Source organism: Mesoplodon mirus (genome assembly GCF_964341445.2).
Source record: "Mesoplodon mirus genome assembly, chromosome: 16".
Taxonomy (NCBI): Eukaryota; Metazoa; Chordata; class Mammalia; order Artiodactyla; family Ziphiidae; genus Mesoplodon; species Mesoplodon mirus.
In genome coordinates, this window is record NC_138992.1 from 61438425 (window position 1) to 61449097 (window position 10673).

The following is a 10673-nucleotide window of genomic DNA, read 5'->3' on the forward strand; positions in this document are numbered from 1 at the left end:
CCAAGATTCCCTGCCTTTTAACTGCTTTCAGCAGAGATGCGAACAGTGAGTTCCCCTAACACAGACCTGGCACTCTGAGAGCTCAGCAGAGGGAGGGAGACTGCACTTCTGGTGGAGCAATTTTGGGGCCCTGTGGAAGGAGTAAGCCTGGGACCCCATGTTGGAAGTGGGAAAATAGTAGGAATGGCCTGGCCAAAGCTTAAAGAGCCCTAGGGAGATGGTAAATCCGGGAGAATGTTGGGAATGGAGGCGGGGGTGGGGGTGGGGAAACAGGTGTGGGTCGGATGCAGGAATGAGATGATACACAATTAAGAATTGATGAGATAAAGCTGCAGAATAACAACAACAAGGTGAATGGGAAGTTTCATCTGAGGATTTTAAGGGCCCGGAAGCTCATTAGCGACCTGCCAGGAACTGTCCTCTAGATGCAGCAACAGAGCAGTTGTACCAGTTTGTGGTGTGGCCTCTATTACTCAGGTGTGTGAGTGTGGCTGAGAAAAGTTGGCCTGAAGGCCTTGGAGCCCAGAGGTGTCCTGTTTCCTACTAGGTGACATCTATGTTAGCACCTGGACCACTGCAGAGCCTGGGACAACTGGTGGCCTGCCCCCTGCCCTTGAGGTCCTCACTCGGATTGTCTGAGCCCACGGCTGGCTCTGCAGGCTGCCTGCGGGCTGTCCGTTCCCCTCCAGGGTCTTAGCCTCAGGTCATTTCCAACTGAGGTGAACTCTTGGGAAAAGTCATTGTGGCTCCCATTACTTTCCACCCCAGGCCAGTCAGAGAGCTGGCTCCCAACTGGGTAAACTCTTTCCTCAGTTTGGGAAGGAAAACAAGTGTGCAAAGCAATAGCTCATGTGCCCTGAAGGCCTACTGGGTGTCAAGCACTCAGAGGAAACCAAGATTCAAGCCTGATTCACGGAGAGCACTGATCCAGCCAGGATCAAACACACAGAGGTGTAAACAGCAGCCAAATTCCCAGGGTTGCTCAGAGGCGGCTACCCCTCAGGACTGAGGGGTGTTCATTGTGCGCTGGGAACAGTCTCTTGACAGCGGAGCGCTTTTCTAGGAGCATCTCAGGAGACTTGTGGGGAAATAGTGCTGTATTTCCCGTGGGCATGCTTGACATTGTGAGTGGGGTGCAGCTTGGGAGCTGGAGAAGCCACAGAAAGCCAGAGCCAGCAGCAGTGCCGGTCACTTAGAAAGTACACGTGGCAACAGTTTTTGCAGTGCTCCTAGGGAAATCACTCCATCTGAGTGTCCGGCCTTCGATCCCCTGAGGATGTGTGTCCTGGTCACCTCTGCATCCTAAGTGTCCAGTATGTGGCATCAGCTTGTAGCATTTGCCCTGTGATTTGAAACGCTGGGAGAGTGTTTGCCCTCTCTTGTCACAGGCAAGGACATCAGGTAAGGAGACCATCTGCTATGGCTACTTATGGATGGAATGTTGCCTTCTCAATAGTGGCCCCAAAGGCCAGGCCATTCAAGTGGTTTTTTCGTTTGTGGGTTTGTTGGTTTTGTTTTTAATCGTAGTAAAATACACATAATGTACAATTTACCATTTTGACCATTTGAAGTTTACATTTCAGTAGGGTTAAGTATAGTCACATTGCTGTGCAATCAATCTCTAGAACTTTTCCGTCTTGCAAAACTGAAACTCTGTACCCATTAAACAATACTTCCCCATTTCCCGTCCCCGCTCCTGGCCCCTCAACCAGCCCCTGACAACCACCATTCTACTTTCCTGTTGCTATGAATTTGACTACCCTAGGTACCTCATATGAGTGGAAGCATACAGTATTTGTCCTTTTGTGACTGGTTGATTTCACTTAGCACCATGATCTCAAGGTTCATCCCTGTTGTAGTATGTCTCGGAATTTCTTTTCTTTCCAAGGCTGAATACTATTCCATTGTATGTCTATACCACATGTTGTTGATCCATTCATCTGTCAATGGACGAGTGAGTGTCTTCCACCTTTTGGCTATCATGAATAGTGATGCTACGAACATGGGTTACAAATACCTCTTCAGGACCCTGCTTTTAATTGTTTTGGATATATACCCAGAAGTAGAATTGCTGGATTACGTGAAAATTCTATTTTTAATTTTTTGAGGTACCGCCGTACTTCTTCCATAGTGGCTGCACCATTTTACATTCCTACCAACAGCACACAAGGGTTCCAGTCTTTGAAATAGCTGCTCTTCTAAGACTGAAGTGTGTTCTTTAAATAGGTCTCTTTTGAAGTTGGACACAGAAACTTTTTCTTCTCCTTTCCTTTTTCATCTTCCTGCCTCCCAAATTGTAACTGGTTCAACTGCAGATGAATCTGATTTTAGGGGTCTGATACAATGAGAAAATACTAGAAACCCTAAGGCTGATTAAGGAATCTATCTCAGCCTCTGAGCCTCCACTGCCAGGGGAGCCAAGTAGACTGGCCTGGGGGATCCGCAGTTGTGTGCATTTTTCTCTAGTCCATCATAACTTCACTGTTCCCTCTTTAGCTGACATTTAACTGATCTTTGAAGTTACTCGATTTTTTTCTTCCATCCATAAAATACTACTTCTTCTCTTCTAAGATAAATCATTTCAAATGGACATTTATTCATTGGGAATAGGCCAGAAGTACCCAAATTGCACACACTTTTTATTCTGTGGCTCACTGAGCTAAAACCTAGAGGTGCGACTGAAACTCATTCCCCAAAGCTCTGTCCCAGAGAGGGAAATTGGGCCAGTCTGTCTTCTCCAGAATGTGCTGTGTTGCATCTGGAGCAGGTATGGAGGAATGGTTCCTGGGCTTTCAGCTGGCTGTGGGAAGGTCTTCAGGGACAGACTCCAGGTGGTGGTGGAGCAGGAAGTCGGAGCAGCTGGAGGAACTGTGGTTAGGGAATCTCCCCCAGGGCCGCAGGTTTTGCTCCATCTAGTTCTTTCCGTGACAGCCGGATTCATTTCTTCACTCCCTGGCTAGGTTCCGAGCTTCCCGGATCGCAGTGCTGGAGGGCCTCCTTCTGCTTCAGGAATGCTGAGGGCAGCGGGTTGGGCTCCAGAGGCTGTCATGAGAAAGCATCTTTAGGTCCCCTCCCGGGGATATTGCAAAGACCCTTTAGCATCCATCCTGCTGTAAAGCCCAGAAAATCGGACAATGCCATTGCCGAAGTCACAGCAAAGCAAGTAGATAGAAAATGAAAGGCAGCGTCTGGACGATAGAAGCTTCTAGTTATTCTTTTTTTTTTCTTCTTCTTCTTCCTTTCCTCAAAGGATAAGCTTTCCATTGTCACTTCAAGCCAGAAGAAATGGTGTATTAGGAGTCCAATTCAACTTCTCTGTGTCTGTGTCAATGCTTGTCTTTTTCAAAACGTGGCTAACTTTTGTTTTTCTCTCTTGACTTTCCAAGACTGGTGAGATACTCAGAGGGGTTGGAAGGGCCAGCATCCGTGGAGCAGCATCTGTAGGTGCCCTACAAACTTTTCTGGTCTTCAGAAACTTGCATACCGGTGAGGTTGATTGGAATAAATTCAACAAGGGCATATGAATAGAAAATTCCTTTGTCTTCATAGTGCCTTTAGAAGCAACAGAGCAGAAAAAAAATTCCTTTAGTGCACAGAAGACTTCGGAAAGTCCCTTTTTATTTCACAGATGAGACAGCCACCAGGTAATATGTGAAAAGCATGAAGGTCATTCAGGTCAACATTAATTGAGCATCTAACTGTATGCTTGACTCTATTTGAGGTACGAGGACTAGGATGGTTGAGAAGAGTAAACAGGACTCTTGTCCTCAGATGTACAAATAATTGCAAAACAACTTGTGGTATAATAAAAAGATAATATGTATATTTGTCCTTTGTCCCCAGTTCCTGGCATAGAGTTCCTAAAACCCTTGGAATTTCAAGAGTGAAGGAAGTGTCTTTTGTTATTCATAGCAAGCCCCTTTCAACCAAACCTGAGTTTGTGTTAATGAGGTGACAGAGGTTGGCAGTTAGATAGTTGCAAGGAGGGGGCTGGCCTTGCTTAGAGGGTTGGAATTTTCAACTACCATCTGTTGCCTCCCACTTCCAACCTCTAGGGTAGGAAGAGGGGATGGAGATTGGGTTCATTCATCAGTGGCCCATGATTCAGTCAATCTTGCCTATGTAATAAAACCATCATAAAATTTTTTTTTTCCTTTGGCCACACCTCGCATCCTGAGGGATCTCATAGTTCCCTGACCAGGATAGAACCCGTGCCCCATGCAGTGGAAGCATAGAGTCCTAACCACTGGACTGCCAAGGAATTCTTCAGACCACCATAAAAATTCTTGAACTACGAGATTTGGAGAGCCTTCAGGTGGGTGCACACATTGAGGCGCTGGGAGGGTAATGTGTCTGGAGAGGGCGCGGAAGCCCTGTGCCACCTTCCCCGTCCCCTCCTTGATCTGTGTACCTCTTCATTTGGCTGTTGATTCGTACCCTTTATAATAAACTGTAATCTTTTTTTAATTTTATTTTATTTATTTATTTATTTATTTATTTATTTAGGCTGCACTGGGTCTTAGTTGCAACACACAGGATCTTTGTTGTGGCATGTTTAGTTGTGGCATGTGGGCTTCTTAGTTGCAGCATGCATGTGGGATCTAGTTCCCTGACCAGGGATCGAACCCAGGCCCCCTGCATTGGGAGCATGGAGTTTTACCCACTGGACCACCAGGGAAGTCCCATAAACTGTAATCTTAAGTACAGGGTTTACCCACGTTCTGAGCTGTTCTAGAGAATTATTAGCAAACCTGAGGCGGCGTTGTGGGAACCCCCAAATTTGGAGTCAGCTGGACAGATGTGGGGGTAGTCTGGGGCCCCCATTTGCAGCTGGCATCTGAAGTGGGTGCAGTTCTGTGAGACTGAGCCCTTAATCTGCGGGGTCTGTGCTAATGCTGAATGGTGTCAGCACTGAAATTGAACTGTAGGACGCTCGGTTGGGGTCAGAGAGTGAGGACTGTTGTTGGAAAAACCAGACGGTATTATAAACAAGGCCTCTGTTCTCACCACCACCACTATCATTGCTGTTAGGCTGGACCCTATGAAACTGCCTTTTGATGTATGTAGGTCAAAATTAATTGAGTCACAGCGAGTGCATATAATTCAACCTAATGCCTTTTCTTCAGCATTTATAGTTGGCGGTAGGCACAGTACCGAGTGCTTTATGTGTGTCCTCTTTTTTTTTTTTTTTTTAATCTTTTTGTGGTACGCGGGTCTCTCACTGTTGTGGCCTCTCCCGTTGCGGAGCACAGGCTCCGGACGCGCAGCCTCAGCGGCCATGGCTCACGGGCCCAGCCGCTCTGCGGCATGTGGGATCCTCCCGGACCGGGGCACGAACCCGTGTCCCCTGCATCGGCAGGCAGACTCTCAACCACTGCGCCACCAGGGAAGCCCTATGTATAGTTTTTTTTTTTTAATTGGAATATAATTGCGTCACAATGGTGTGTTAGTTTCTGCTTTATAACAAAGTGAATCAGTTATACATATACATATGTTCCCATATCTCTTCCATCTTGTGTCTCCCTCCCTCCCACCCTCCCAATCCCACCCCTCCAGGCCGTCACAAAGCACCGAGCTGATCTCCCTGTGCTATGCGGCTGCTTCCCAATAGCTATCTACCTTACGTTTGGTAGTGTATATATGTCCATGCCTCTCTCTCGCTTTGTCACAGCTTACCCTTCCCCCTCCCCCTATACATAGTTTTTGATAAATGTATTCTCTCAGAGTTCCAGAGGCTAAAAATCAGAAATCAGGGCGTCGACAGGGTTGATTCCTTTTTGGAGGCTCTGAGGGAGAACCTGCTCCTGGTCTCTTCCTAGCTGCTGTCCTTGCTGGCAATCCTTGACACTCCCTGGCTTGTAGCTGCATCCCTCCCCTCTTTGCCTCTGTCATCACGTGGTTTTCTCCCTGCGTGTTTCCATCTTTCTTTTAAGGACTCCAGTGATTGGGCTTAGGGTCCCCCACCCCCCATGCAGTAGGACCTTATCATTACTATATCTGTGAAGTCCCTATTTCCAAATACCGTCACATTTACAGGATCTGGGGGTTAGGACTTCAGGACATTATCTTTTCGGGAGGGGGGGGACACATTTTGACCCAAAATGTTGAGCTCAGATGGGAAATCTATGGCTTCAGGATGCTGTGTGCCTGTGTTGGGGCCAGGATCCCAGCAAGCCCATTGGCCTCCTGGACCTCGCACGCCCTACACACAGAGCCAGGCTAGCTGGGGTGATAGCAGAGGGCTGGGGTGGAGGGGCCAGGCTCCTCCTCTGCGGGGGAGGGGAGACCTCCCAAGTGCAGTCCCGGTGGACCACCCAGGATGTGTGGGCAAGGCAAGGGGGCATTTTTCATGGCTGCTATGACCACACATCTCTCCCTGCAGCATGGTTTAAATCACCTGGACAGGAAAACCTCAAACTTAGAATCTGGGCTGAAGATGCTTTGTTTTTCTTGCTAATCAATTCTCTTGCTTTTGGCTAGTGGTTAGAAAGGTTTCAACACTTGACAGCTGAAAAGCTTGTTAGAAGCTCCTGGAAGACATCTTGGAAATACTCTACAGAAATGGAGCAAGTTAAATGAGAAATAATTACCTAGCGAGTAGGATTCATGACTGCACATTCTCAGTGCTTGCCCAAAGAGAGCATAGGGAAAATGTGTTAAGTGCTATTGTATTGTAGGAACTGTGGGGCCTAGGAAGGGTCATAATAAATAGTACCTAGGACTGTGGTCCCACACGGCTCTGCCTTGCCATTTCCTGGGAGAGCTGGGGGAGTGCTCAGAGGTCCATCTTGACCTGGGGATCTGCCCGGAGCAGTTCTTGGCTGAGAGTTTAGTACTTGAGGGAACCAGATAGGAGCCTGTCTCGTTGAGCAGACTGATAGAAGCCGGTTCTGCCCCATCTTTCTGGCACGTCAAAAGGAGTTCATCTGAGCTAACATGGATCCATTTGGTGATACTTGAAAAGCATTTGGTTTTCCCCAGGGTTCTCATGAAACATGGCCTCCAACATTTAAGCAAGTCATGCTTCTGAGGCCAAGCAAAAAACACTGTCAAATGTTGAAGTCTCCAGGCTTCACTTCGGAAGAAATTCTACTTTGGTTATTTTAACAATGGCTTCAGTTACTACAAACCTGGGTGCCCGGGTAGATAGACCCCTTGGGCTATCTGTTGACACGGCCCTTCACCTTGTGGGCATCTGCCCCAGGGCTGGCCACACAGACTCTTTTTCTTGGGCCAGACTGAGGTTTCTTAAATGTGACTCAGACTGGAGATTAGGCCCAGGCAGAGGAGAGATCATTGTTTCTAGTCTGGTTTTTCCTCGGGAGGAGGAAGTTCCCCTCCGAAATTCGCTCAGACGTCACCCGTTATGACTTTCCCTTCAGCTGCTCCCTCCTGTTCCCCAGGTTTTGGGCACCGGACCTTCTCATTCTGCACGTCCCCACTCCCAGTTTCCTTGAGTCCAGAATCCTAGCACCCACCTCTCTCCTGAAGGCCAGGTCTAATGTCCCCGTGTCTGCCAGGGACTGATCATCATCTCGAATGCAACATTTCTTACAGTCACTGTAAGTCCCTTAAAAACGACCTGGCTCTCTCTGTCTGACTTACTTTACTTAGTATGATAATCTCTAGGTCCTATATTCACTATCTGGTAATAAACTATAATGGAAAAGGACACGAAAAAGAATATATATAGGTATGTATAACTGAATCACCATGCTGTACGCCTGAAACGAACACAACACTGTAAATCAACTATACTTCAATTAAAAAACTTATTTTAGGGCTTCCCTGGTGGCGCAGTGGTTGAGAGTCCGCCTGCCGATGCAGGGGACGCGGGTTCGTGCCCCGGTCTGGGAGGATCCCACATGCCGCGGAGCAGCTGGGCCCGTGAGCCATGGCTGCTGAGCCTGCACGTCCGGAGCCTGTGCTCCGCAACGAGAGAGGCCACAACGGTGAGAGGCCCATGTACTTCAAAACAAAAAACAAATAACAAAACTTATTTTAAGTTAAAAACAAAAACAAAACCATTAATGACCTGGCCCTTGACGAGCAAGGCTTCAGTCACTCAAGCTTAAGTTAGATCTCATGGGCAATCAGCTGTTCGGCCTTGCAGGGTTCTTCTCCCTCCTAAATTCTCACTGTCTTTTTTCTTTTCCTGTCTCACCACCAGGCTGGCTCACAGGCCTGTGAGCTTCCCTCCTGACCGCTCTCCTGGCTCGCGGTGACTCAGAATTCTTCCGGCAGCTTGATTGGCGCTCTTAACTTTGCAACTCTGTGCTCCTGTCGCTTTCCTGCTAAGAAACCTCCCAGGGCGTCCCTCTTCTCCACCAAATGAAGCACCCATTCCTCCTCCTGGAATGAAGGCTCTTTTCAAAACGGGCCTTTTGTCGGGGATGCGTGGCACTCCCTTCGCGTGTTCTGTTTCAGGCACAATGACTATTGTCCTTTTTCAACCTCTGGGCCTTCCCTCTTTTTTTTCCTTCCCGCCACACCGCGCCGCATGTGGGATCTTAGTTCCCTGACCAGGGATTGAACCTGTGCCCCCTGCAGTGGAAGTGTGGAGTTTTAACCACTGGACCGCCAGGGAAGTCCCTGGGCCTTTCCTGATAATCCATTCTTTGCAACGCCCAAGCTCTCATCCTCATCTCTGTTTCATCGCCAACCTTCAAGGCTTATCTCAGTTGCCTCCCCACCTTGCTGAAACCTCATCACACGCCTGAGGCTTCATCTGTGGCATATGCACAGAAAGGTACTTGTATTTGAACTTGTGACTTGCATGCTACTTGAGTCCCTGGGCCCAGTAGATGCCTGGTGTATCAAACTGAGTGTGGGCAAATGCTGACTCCATGCTCCCTGGCCCTGTGTCCCAGCCACTTCTGGCCCATTACAGCCTTGCTTTCTCTCCTCCGTTTTTTAAATTTTTATCTATTTATTTTTTGGCTGCGTTGGGTCTTTGTTGCTGCGCACGGGCTTTCTCTAGTTGCGGCGAGCAGGGGCTACTCTTTGTTGCGGTGCACGGGTTTCTCATTGCAGTGGATTCTCTTGTTGCGGAGCACGGGCTCTAGGCTCGTGGGCTTCAGTAGCTGCGGTGCATGGGCTCAGTTGTTGTGGCGCACGGGCTCAGTTGCTCTGCAGCGTGTGGGATCTTCCCGGACCAGGGCTCGAACCCGTGTCTCCTGCATTGGCAGGCGGATTCTTAACCACTGCGTCACCAGGGAAATCCTCTCCTCTTTTTAATCAGACACAGGCAATACATTTGACACAGAAGGAACTACCCTCCTCCCCCAACCCTCACTAATTTTATGTTTTGTTGGAGGCAAAAGCAAATTTCCAAGATTCAAGTCAATACCAATTTCAAATTATTTCTGCCAGTTGGAAAAGAAAACTTTGAAAAATACATGTGACTTTTTTTTTTCAACTTGGGAAAAAATTTGAAAGCTATAGCCTTTCAAGGAAACAGGATACTTTAAGGAAAAAAACAAAAAAACACCAGCCTGGCTTTATGTAGTTCAATCCTGTCAAGCTAATCTAATCTTTTGTGACAAAGCAACAGACCTGGTAGATCAAGGGGGAAAACAATAGTTGGAATTTATCTTTGCTGCCTTCAAAACTTTTGATTCCTGGGCCCCAAGATGAGAGAGAGCCAGTTCTAGCTGGGGAACAGAAGTGGCCTCTTTAGGGGGTCAGCCTTGAGCCCGGAGGTCCTGAACATCGCCTAAAAGGGCCAACTGACAGAAAAAGGGAACATATTCAAAGTCAGCATTAATCTCAAGGTGGCGTCGGGGGTGTCGGTGAATAATCAGCAAGAAAAGTAACACTGGCAATTACTTAAATGATCAACACAAGTGTGCAGGCTTGACTAGAAGAGAGTTCACGTTTGGGGAAATCCACATCCTCAGTACAGCTTTAGGCTAAGAACAGGAGACTGGTATGAAGCTACATAGCACGTAGGAATCCTGCAGTCCTAAATTTGCATTAACTGTGTCCCCTTCCAAACTCCACGGCTAAAGATGGGAAAGAGAATTTGGACAACATTCAAGGGAGAGCCACAGAGGTAATTCAACTAAGGCTGGGACATGGGAATTGAAGACTTCTACCAAAAAGTTAAATGAATTTGGTTTATTGAATTTAGAGATGGACAACCTTATAAGGGCAGTAACAAACAAGAATAGAAATAGGTTTAAGTTATAACACATGAGAATAAAATTAAATGTAAAGAAGACTTTCCTTAGTCTTAAGATTGTTGAGTGGGTTGTTAAAGTAGAACAGATCTCTGTAGGATGGTTGGAGGGTGCTAGGGGTTTACTGATGGGCAGACCCAGAGAACCCCTGAAAATAAGTCTCCACCCCACATTGTTATGAGGTTACTTCAAAGTACAGTTGACCCTTGAACAACACAGGTTTGAAATGCACAGGTCCACGTATACATGAATTTTTTTCAGTAGTAGATACTACAGTACTACACAATCCAAGGTTGGTTGAATCAGCAGATGGGGAATTGCGGTTAAGGAGGAACCACGGATACGGAGGGCTGACTATAAGTTACACGTGGATTTTTGACTACACGGAAGTCGGGGCTCTAACCCCCGTGTTGTTCAAGGGTCAACTGTTCTTAAAATCCAAAATGGAAAATAAGAGGCAGCCGGTGCCTCCAGTGTTATAATGGCTTCAGG